The sequence below is a fragment of the Herpailurus yagouaroundi genome, unplaced genomic scaffold, assembly GCF_014898765.1.
Source record: "Herpailurus yagouaroundi ecotype Mexico unplaced genomic scaffold, PumYag 199, whole genome shotgun sequence".
In the NCBI taxonomy this organism is placed as follows: domain Eukaryota; kingdom Metazoa; phylum Chordata; class Mammalia; order Carnivora; family Felidae; genus Herpailurus; species Herpailurus yagouaroundi.
In genome coordinates this window covers 19871437-19882476 of record NW_024412430.1, presented here as the reverse complement: position 1 = coordinate 19882476, position 11040 = coordinate 19871437, and the positions used below count along the sequence as shown (strand labels likewise).

The window sequence follows — 11040 nt, the reverse complement described above, 5'->3', positions numbered from 1 at the left end:
TCCTCAGGCAACCCCGTGTCCAACAAAACTAAATGCGGGCTTCTGGGACATGCAGAATGGTTGCAGAAATACGGGTTATTGTTCCGGGGGCTGGTAACCGGCTTGCTAAATCTGGTGAGTGTGAGGCCAGATCCTTGATCATCCTGGGTGTCCCATAAGCCCTTCGTCTTTTCCACAAGGAGCCACGTCATGGGTTTGGCACTGGGGAATGCAAATTCTGAGGTCTGCAAGGTTCTACATCAATTCCAGTGAGAGACAGCCCCGGTTTCACGCAAATGAATGGCACTCAGGCCCCTAGATCCGTGTACTGGTAGCAAGCAGAATAGGTACTGAGGGGGACTTTAGTTTCTTTGCACTTTTCAATGACGAGGACAAGGTGATCTGGTTTTGGTCTTTACTTCCTTTGGTCTTTGGGTTTGAAATTGTCAGAGAATTTAATTTCTCCTGAAGAACATGCCGATGGGAGGAAATGTTCCCTTAAACTGGGATATTTCTAGAGTTCTTCAAATTATTTGCGGAGCATTTACATTTTCTATTGCGTATTATTGAGGACTCTTGCTGAACTATTTGAAGGCACGCATAACGGGTACAATGGCTCTGTCTTGGGCACAGAGTGATCTTGGCGCTAATCTAGATAATGTCTTCTGAATTGTTTCAGAGCTTTGGGGTCAAACTTTCCTGTTTCTGCCATTTATTGAGCACTTCCTGTCCGTTCGGATGACTACAGGCCACCTCGTCTGCCTCAACTATCTTGGCGTGGGCTCCCCCTGCCAGCACATCACTGCTTCCCTAAGTCAACTGATTCCTGGTTGAGAATCAGCCAGCCCACCTGACTGCAGACACACACCGCGTCGTCAAGGTCGGCCTCATCAGCCACGCGTGTGCTGTTTTGGCCGCAGATGCTGGTTCCTCTGACTGACTTGCCAGATGGCTCAGAACTCACGGTGAGAAATGGTGATGACGTCTATTGGGAGCCCAGGCAAGGAACCCACCAGTGTCGGTGGGTTCTCTTCTGATGTTCTCCTATCCCCCTTGGTAGAGAAAGGTAGAAGCCACCAGACGGTAAATCGTTTATCCCCTAAACATCCAGCGCACCTGCCCCCATGCAGAGTCACACAACCTGCCTCCTCCCCTTGTTATCCAGAGACGAGCTGCCCTCCTATAAAGCCACTCAGTGCCTCCCTCCGCCCAATACCACCCAGTATTGGGGACCCTTGTCCCCTCACATCCTCAGCTGGGTTCTTGCAGGAAAATGCGAGGCAGCCTCAAGCGTCTCTTACGAAACGGAAACAGGAGCAAAATGACAAAACTCTACAGGCACCATCTCCCAACTTTGCATTTCCAGGGATTTCTCACAAGACTTGTCTGCACTTTTAATTCTCCTCTTTTTACCCCCAGGCGCTGGTCACCCTCCCTAGTCTGGCATCTGCCCTCACCACTGGGACGTAGCCGTGCCTCTGCAGGGATGGCTATGGGGAACCATCTTCCTGAATCTTGATTGGACCGCCCTGGAGGAGCGGACCTCTTCTCTTTCGGCTGCTGAACTGAGATGGGAAGGCGGCTCGATTCCGGCCATCCTGTGCCCTACGCATCCTGCACACCCGGCCGAAATGTTGAGAACACAGAGCAGAGAGATAGAAAGATGGGCTATTTGGGTCACGGTGGGATTACCAACCCCCTAGCCATTCTGCCCTCCGTGTGTGAGCCAACAGTCACCTCCATTGTCCACATCGCCTCAGGTCGAGGTTTCGGCGACTTGCAGACCTTTGTGTTCTCTTGGCTTCAACTATCATTGACTTGCAGACTATGTGCACGTTGGCACCGTGCCGGACTAATCCTCAGAGTCTGGAATGCGCAAGGCTTCAGTACCTAGTTAGGTCAAAGACTCCTTTAGCGCAGGAAGCCTGAAGACCACACTGCGATCTGTCCCCTTACACCTGTTACCCTCCCACATTCCGCACTGGACCGTGTGCTGCCCACACCCACCCTGCTACGCAAGTAGAGACCTGGAGGCCCTCCCTGGTACCCCCTTCTCCCTCACCCTTCCTAGCCAAACCTCCAGCCTAGAAAGTCTCTCTCATGCTGCTTCTCCTCTCGTCCTCATCGCCTGTCCCCCAGGACACGCCATCACCCCTGTCTTCCGACCTCGGACTCCCCGATCGCGTGTCTGCTATCAACCCTCCCCTGTCTCCCTACATGGTCATCGCATGACCCCCCCGACCAGGCCTGTTTTCATTCGCCATCGCGTCTCCAGAGCCCAGCACTGTGATGTCACCTAGAACGTGCCAGTAAAGACTTGGTGCTCCCGGAGCGGGTCCCTTCCAGAGCGTATGCACCCCCGGGGCGGGGAGGTGCCTATGCACACAGTGCCAGAGGGTGGCTTAATTTCTCAGGCCTCATTGTTCCGCAGCCGGAAAGACTGACATTGGTGCAGGCAGTGTCTTGTCTGATCACGTCCCCCTTGGGTACTGGCTAGGTAACAGGCCCTCTGGGCAGATAGAGAGGACAAGGTCCACAGGGCCTGCATCAGGGGCACAGATAGGCCGAGGGAAGCGCCCCTTCACACAGCTGGGTCTCGTAGCAGCTTCACCTAAAAGGGAGGTGGAGACAGAGCACAGAAAGTCATGGTGTCTTCTCCCTGAACAGATATGACTTAAGGAGCCGGCCAGCGGCTCTGTCATCATGACGGCTATACGGCGTCCCTCCACTGTACGTGCCGAAGTCACCGTGTGTCAGGCTGAGCGGCCCCACCGGCAGGTGCGTTTCCGAGTCAACCTGTGGGGTGAGCCTGGCCTTAGTGGGTGAGGAAGAAAGGGGGCACGGGAATCACAGCCTTGCCCGGGGGCTGGAGGCTGGCTCCCCATCTGCCAGCAGTAGCAAAGCACCTGCAGAGAACCATTGGCCCCTCGGTCCAAGCTAAGGGCAGGAGGGAGACGATTCGCAGCCACGGCAAGAGGGGGGCTGGGGAGGCGGTGTCCTCGGGGAGCGGCGCACTCAGGAAAAGGAAGGGGAGAGAAAGTTCACAGGAGAGAAGTGGCTGAGTCTGTGGGGTCTTTGCGGGAGACTGGGAAAGGACCGTTTGGAAGGGGCTTGGACCCCGAGCGGTCCCAAGTGGGGGCATTTCGTTCCACTGTCACGCTTGGCAGAGCTATGACAATTTTGAGTTCAGGCCACTCCACGTTTCTAGGGAAGCGGCACCAACAGAGGCGGGGGCCTTGCCCTCTGACCCGACTGTCCCCAGCACGAGTGAGCGGACTGAGCTGACCCCCGTCACGTGCCGAGACAGAATGTTTCTGTTTTAGTCACTCCGTGGGTCATCGACCACAAGTGCACGCACACACGGGGGCTGGGAGGGATCTGCCCCCTCCCCGTTACTAGAGCACTGGGTCCACCCCCTCCTGTTTTAACTGTCCAAACATGAAAAGACGTTAGTACCTGGAGAATCTTCTCTCTGAGACTGAAGTTCGTTTCCTGACTGCCGACTGGCGTCCGAGCAAGGAGAAACACCTCCAAAGGGACGTCACGCGAGGGAGAAACGTCTTTTCCCTGTAAAGCCTGTTGTGAACGTCACCTTCTTGCCTGGCCCGGTGGGCTGACTGGCCCTGGGCTCTGCTCCCGCGGGCGGCGACCCGTTCGTAGACACACGGGGGGCGGTGATGCGTCTCCGATGTCAGGGGTCCACCTCAGGCACACAAATGTAGAATCTGTCATCCCCGGGAGACTGGGGGGGGGGGGGAAAGCCTGAGATAATCTGGGAGCATCTTCCAGGCAGCATCTGGTCGGAGGAGACACTCTGGGTCACGAGCCACACCCTCTGGGAGCGTTCCTCTCCTGCCGACTCTACGTTAGCCGCCGAATCCTACCACCCACCCGTCTCCCCGGCTCTGGGCTGTTTTTACTCTAAACTCAGATGCCTTTGGATCTCTTGCTCCAGTGGCCGTCCGCGTCGTAGGGGAGCCCTAATTCCCTGAGCGTGCAAGAGACAGGCAGCATCTGAAGGGAGGCGGGGGAGGGAGAGACAGGGGAGGGAGAGCCATGCCAACACCAGCTTGGCCACTGAGTCACATTTCCTGAAGGGGGCACGGGAAAGTCGCCTTGCAAATCCCAGACTCGAAGTCCTGTCACCAACTCATCCTTCGGTGGAATTAGGACCCACAAACCTGCACTCTGACTTCACCAGCCAGCTCTTCAGGGAGCCGTTCGCAAGCAGGTGCACAGCCTGCCCTGGCCCCAGCTGCCCTTGGGGCCACCATGCCCCCACTGGACCCCACTAGACCCCGCTGGACCCCACTGGACCCCACTGGACAGAGAGAGGCATTCACTTTTCTTCTGTGCTGTCACACTGGCTGGAATCCAGTTGCACAGAAATAAATACTCACCGTACGTGATCCCACCTGGCGGGGAGCCACGTGCTTTGATCAATGGCAGCTGCCGGACGCGGCAAACGATTCGCTGCAGAGGGCGAGGGGCCCGTGGGGTTCAAGTGAGATGTGCCTCGGCAAAGGAGCCTGGCCGGACAACGACCCACTTTCCGCGTCTGCTCCCACCCCCAACGACCGGCTACAATCTGTAGGAGCAGCTGTTTAAACGGACCCTTTCTTGGATGCTGCTTCTCCTCTGGTCCTTCGCGAAGATGTTCAGGGACGCTGGAGACCGGAGCTGGTGCCACTCAGGCGGGCTTCACCGTGTCAGGACAGGCCCCCCGGGGCCCTCGCTGAGCGCCTCTTATACGGAGTCTGTTGCTGGAAACGGAGCAGGTCAGAGCCGAGGGCCAGAGCCGGGAGGAGCGACGTGCCCACCGCAGGGACCGGTGTGGCCTGGGCAGCCAGGAGGGACACGCACTAACAGGGCTGGACGCCAGACGCCAGCCCCGCTGGCCCGAGATCTCACGACGGCCAAGCTCTGCTCTTCCGAAGCCGGAGGGAGCTTCCGCACGGCCTGCGTTTGTGCGGCGCCTTGTCATTTGCGAGCGCGTTCACCCAGTCACCTCACTGGACTTCAGAATCACGAGAACCGGTGAGGTGTGAGTCTTGCCCCCATCTCGGCGTCTTGTGCTCGCGGCTCATCGGTCTTCCTTTTCCCCGTCGCTGGAGCGGCTGAGGTGCCGTGAGGCGTCTCCATTTCAGAGTGGGGACGGGCCCCTCAGATGTCCTGGCGTACGGGAGCGTTCTGTTTCCCTAACACTTGCCTCCCCGGCGGCCAGCGTTACAGACGGTCCTGCCGTATCAGGACACGCGATGCCTGAAGTGATGTGTGTCCTTGGGCCGAGGGACCGAGCTCGCCTCCGTCCCCGGGCGTGCCAAACCCCACACCGCTTGCCGTCCTCTGGGACGGTGCTCGCCGTGAGCATCGAGAGGCGCCGCCCGCGGAAGGCAACCGTCCCCACCGACTGCCTGTCACCCAGCAGGAGGCGTCCTTTGTTCCTGCATCTTTGGTTGTGTGTGGCCTGTTGGCCGAGGGACCGCGCAGGGTGGGACTGACTCCTCATCAGCCCGAGGCTGAAATGACCTCCCGCTTCACAGCTGGAGGAAGGCAGCTACTCTGACGGGAAGAAGAAATGGAAATAGAAGGTAGTGATCACAAAATAGGCAGAACCGTAGAAAGATCCCTCCGGGCTCCCAGGAGAGCAGGTGGCCTGGGTCCAGAGGTGTGTAGCGGGGGGGGGATGGGAGCCAGAATGCACCTGCCGGGCAGAGGGAGCACCGGCCGTTCCCCCTGCCCCTCCTGTACCTGCAGCAAAGGCCGCCCTCCAGCCCGGACCGAGTAACTTGGGCCATGAGGGGACGCGGCGGGTGGTTCTGTCCAATCTGGGATGACCGTCTGTGGGAGGAAGCTACGTCATAGGAACCCCTGTGGGGGCCTGAACGATCCAGTATTGCACATGATTGAGGACGCTGGAGAAGGTTGTCGTCCGTGGTCGATCTCCCAGAAGGGTGTGGGCTTGTTGGGGCTGCGGGTGAGGGAAGGGGTCTACGCTTCTCCTGTGAACGTCTGTCAGTCACCCTGACTCGTGAGTGGGGGACGTCAGTGTGCTGCCCCACGTGGCGTCCCTCTTCTCTCTCTGCCCCTCCCCTGCTCATGCTCTGTCTCTCTCTGCCACAAAAATAAATAAAAACATTAAAAAGAATAAAAAAAAAAAATGAAGACAGAGTGAAGCCAGCCGCTTTCCCAAGGCGCGGGCAGCACGTCTCTGCGCGGCGACGGGCCCGTGAGTTACAGACGGTTCAGCAGGAGCACAGAGGCCAGGGCTGAGGGCCTCACAAAGGGGGAGAGGTCTGTCGCAGATGAAGCAGATACCACATGGGGCCCGATCATACGGGGTAAAAGAATACAACTTTTATCTTGATGTCTGTGGGTGAGCCACCGGAGATTTGGGGCCATGCTTCTCTGACGGGCATAAACATCCATTTGCCTGTGAAACAAGCCCTTGCCGATCAACTGAGGGGAGACAGAACTGAGTTACAGCTCCGGCAGCTTCTATTTAAGGCCTTGTGACTCACCCCGTGGCGGTGCAGAGATTGCTAAGGCCTGTGCCCTCCTGTAAACACCTGTCACTTCCCCGCTCTGCAGAAATGCTGGGGCCGATGAGGTCACGCGCGTGGAATGTACGGGAGCTTCTCGGAGAAAGGAACCAGATACATTTGGGACAATACTATCGTCACCCCAGCCGCCTGGGATTCCGCTTTCTAGCAAACCCAAGGGCCCAGAAGCCAGAAGCTACAAAATAAGGAAAAATAAAGGAAGGTGCCCGGCCCCAGAGAAAGCAGGAAGTAGGCCAGGAAATGGCTGTAAGGTCAGAGATAACACGAAGCAGGGAAGCTTCGTGGCCCCGGGAGGGTATGACGGCAGCGGCCGGCCGCCCCACTGTGCACAGACCTCCCAGAAGTGAGTGATGCGGGGTGGGGGTGGGGGGGATGAGCAGGATATAAAGGGAAGACAGCAGACGGGCAGGAAGTGGCAGAGACCAGAGGGTCCCGGAGGGCAGCAAGAGATGGGGGAAGCAGCTGGGCTCCCCCCGAGGGGCGTGGAAGGTGGGGAGGAGGGTTTGCACCAGTTTGGGGGCAGCGGCCAGCCTCTCCCAGGCTCGGCAGCCCCACCGTTTTGCCGAGTGTCCCACGGATCAGGGGGCGGGGCTTCCTCTCGGACAGCGTCCTGTTGGACGGCGGGATGGGACGGGGCGCGCCTGAGTCTGTTGTAACCGTGCGAGGTCGGTCCGCCGCGGGAGGCATGTGCTTACCTGGGTGCCGCTCCAGGCTCTGACAAATTCTGACTCATTTCGTACAAGGACATTTCCACTCGTTGTTGGACGCGAGGTCAAATTAATCCTCAAAGAAAGTGTTCTCGAAGAAACTTCACATCGCATAAAGCTGTCATCGTTTGAAACAGGGCCTGAGGGGCAGGGACCCATCAGCCTTTGGGATTCCCTAACGGCATCTGCGGTGGCCACCAGCCTCCCCCCTACACCGCGCAGGCCGGGCTGAATGCAGACGCTTCGCCGGGCCAGGGGCGGCAGGGGCGGGGACGGTCTGCAGGAAAGGAACAGCAGCGTGCATGTCCCCCTAGGCCACCGCTTGTCCCCTGTGCTTGTGAGAGTACTTTGGATCAGGGTGTTCTAAGTTAATACGTACCCGATTCCTCTGAGCATCTTGTTGCAATGCAGCGTCTCACCCCCTGGGTCCGGGGCACGGCCTGAAATCCTGCATTTCGGACAAGCTCCGGGATCCGTGGATCACGCTTAGCTCATGTGATCCTCGTAACAGAACTAGGGATTAAATACTATTACCTTTTGTTTGCAAAGTTGTTTTTATTTATTTTGGGGGGGGGAGAGAGAGAGAGCGTGAGCAGGGGAGAGGCGGAGACGGAGGGAGTCAAAATTGGAAGCAGGCTCCAGGCTCTGAGCTGTCAGCACAGATCCCGAAGCAGGGCTTGAGCCCATTAACCGTGAAGTCATGACCTGAGCCGAAGTCAGACGCTTAACCGATTGAGCCCCCCCAGGTGCCCTACTATTACCCTCTTTATAGGTGTGGCTCCCAGGGTTGCCTTCCAAACCAGGCGGTCTCCCAGAGGGAGCAACCCTCTCTGCGCACAGGGGCACGGAGGAGCCGGAACAAGCAGGAGGGAGGTGGGATGGGCGGGTGGCATTGTCACTCTGCTCCCTCCCATGCATACTGCTTACCCTTTACTTTCTCTGGAAGGAGGTCAGCAGGGCGGGGAGGGAGCTGGATTCTCTCCCTAACCGTGCGCAAGAAGGCCCAGAGGGTCACCGTAACTACTGCACCCCAACGGGGTCTGCCTTCCACAGAGAGAAGGCTAGCAAAGATCCAGAGTCCCTTAAGACCCCACACGTCCAGGATGCCACGGAAAGTCACTTGTCACCCCAAGAGCAAGGAAACCCAGAACTTGAATGAGAAGCAACCATCTGCAGACATGGGCGCTGAGGTGACGTGGAGAACGGAGTCGTCTGACGAGGACCTTAAAGCAGCCGTTCTAAAACTGGTGGGACAGGGAACTCAGAATTCTCTTGAAGCCACTTCAAGTGTCAGCAAAGAAATCAATAATAGAAAAATGCCTCATGTGAAAATTACAGAACAATCTACAATCACAAAATTACCCCCAAAGCTGCTGCATGGGCCTGGAGGAAGGAGGGAATGAAGGTGACAGAGTCCGTGAACTTGAGTTCAGAGCCTTAACTTACCCACGCTAACGGCAGAGAGAAGACAGACGGGTGGAGGAACGTGACAGACACGCTCCAGGCACCTGTGGAACAAGGACAAGATCCTCCATGGGCGTCGTGGGAGTTCGGCAAAGGGGGAGAGATTGAGCCTGGAGAAAACATTGAAGAAGTAATGGCTGGAAACTTTCCAAATTTGGCAAATAGGTGAAACCCAGAGACATTCGCGCCAGGACTCTACCTCATTAAACACGTGATGTCAGGTCCCAGAGTGTGGCGCCATCATGGGCTGAGCGTGGAGCGTCCAGGAGAGCCGTGTGACAGAGAGGAGTGCTACCGGGCACGAAGCCAGCTCCTGGGGACACCTACTGAGTCCTCGCTTTCAGGGCAGGTCCTGGGCTGCAAGAACGGATGGGGACGTGCTTGCCCAGGGAGGTCACAGGCTAGCTGGGGAGGGGGATGCGTTGGCAATCCACCAAAGTGACTACGGGATGATTGTTCTGCTCCCCGCTGCTCCCCTGGGGCCAGCCGGTGACCTTAAGTCCTCCACCCTACACATCTGTAAAGTAGGTGTCCAAACTCCTGTGCTCGATGCCTAGAACACCGTTGTGCAAAACACCCGTGTAAAACAAAAGAGTTTTATTTATTAAAAATTTTTTAACCCAATTTATTGTCAAGGTAGCTAACAGAGTGTCTACGGTTGCTCTCTGTTTGGGGAGTAGATTCCCATGATTCCTCACTTACTTACGACGCCCAGTGCCCATCCCAACAAGTGCCCTCCTCAATGCCCAGCACCCATTTGCCCCTCCCCCGTCCCCTCCCCCCCCCCATCAACCCTCAGTTTGTTCTCTGTATTTAAGAGTCTCTTATGCTTAATACTTTACAGAATCGAAGGCAAGTTCTCCCTGGTTTTGTGAAGCGGGGCCCTTCTGACTGCTGACTCGGGCAAGGATGTGCTTAGCTGAGTCGTCCTGTCTCTCCTGGCATCAGGGCTCCGTGCTGTGAATGCAAGAGGTGGTCGGAGAAAATGATTCTCCTTCCTACGGCTTAATACAAGGAGGCAGGCGAGGCGCCTCGCGTGTGGGAGGAGTTTCTCACCACGTCTGGGACCCTGGTTAGGGATCTCGCGAAATTACCCACTGAAAGTGATTTTCTTTTCCCTGTAAGTTCTCGAGAATAATGGCTTGACAAACTCAGAATTTCATGGGCTCTGTAAACCAGTTCTGCCCTTGAACACTTTCTTGTATACCCGCTGGCAACTCATGAATCCTTTCCCAAAAAAGGTAGTCAGTAGAAACGTGCACTGCCGCGTTTTGAGATCCCTGTATGAGCCATATGAGGGCCACGCGCTCATTCACATCTGCTCGCTGCTCATCTGATCTCATCCGTGAGAAAAAGGAGGCGGTGGGCCGGGAAGGTAGGGGTGTGGAGCCCAGCGGGTTCTTGGGGGAGGTGGGGACTGGTGGGAGCAGCTGTCAGGGGCATCGGAGTGGCCCCAGCAGAGACTGGGTGGGGACTGGGGGCCTCGCAAGGAGCCTGGGCGTGCCGCCATGGTGCAGGACGGAAGGGGACCCGCACCTGCTCCAACGACCCTGAGGGCCACCCTGGACTGTTTTCCTGGTCTCGATTGGATTACTTTGTACCTTTCCTCCCCTCAAGCCCTTCTCCCTCCTCACCTGTGCTGCACTCGCAGCAGGTGAATTAGTCTCACTCCCACCTTGTCATCACAGGGTCATCATCAACGCTTGATTCTTCTGCACACACCTCCTTCTCCTTTCCTGGGGCAACTCCTTTCCTTCCTCAGCGTGCGTCCTGGGTCTTGTCTCTCTTTTTTTTTTTTTTTTTTTTTTTACTTTCTCTCTTGTTTCCGGTCTTCTGTCTCCGTGGGATCACTCCCCACGCCCTACAAATATTTCCCACTGCTACAAATAGCAATGTTCCCCGAGGGGTGGCTGCTCAGCTACTCTACCCCAGCTCCAGCGCCCGTCACGTGGGCCACTTTCTTTGGACACTCACAGATGTGCTAGACCTGGGCACTAGGTCTCAGTGAGAGGATCTGGAGAAGAGCTTCTTCTGACGGGGACTGGTCTCTGTGTCTTGCAGGAGCCCCGCCAATGGGGCCAATCTGACCTTGGCTCTTGGAAAGCGGTAATCATCCAGACCTTTCCGATCTTCAGCAGCCCTTCTTCTACTGACCAGGCTCTTTGCAACCATAACAGAGTACTGTGGGGAGATTCCATCTGTCGAAGTCAGAGATTGAAGATTTTAGGTGCTCTGCTGGAATTATCTTTTGGGGTGCAGGCTAACTGATGAATTAGGAGGGCAAGATTGGGGTGGACCTGGTTTCCCATCTAGGCAAGTTCTCTTGG

At 56.8% G+C, this 11040-nt stretch overlaps 2 long non-coding RNA genes across 2 annotated transcripts; both read left to right on the top strand.

Moving 5' to 3' along the window:
• The first annotated feature begins 334 nt into the window (after positions 1-334).
• Positions 335-6119, top strand: LOC121013739 (uncharacterized). Its single transcript, XR_005782895.1, has 2 exons — positions 335-944; positions 1399-6119. It is a non-coding gene; the product is annotated as an uncharacterized LOC121013739 (long non-coding RNA).
• Positions 6120-6515: 396 nt separating this feature from the next.
• LOC121013576 (uncharacterized) lies at positions 6516-9964 on the top strand. Its single transcript, XR_005782785.1, has 2 exons — positions 6516-6885; positions 9558-9964. It is a non-coding gene; the product is annotated as an uncharacterized LOC121013576 (long non-coding RNA).
• Positions 9965-11040: the final 1076 nt, after the last annotated feature.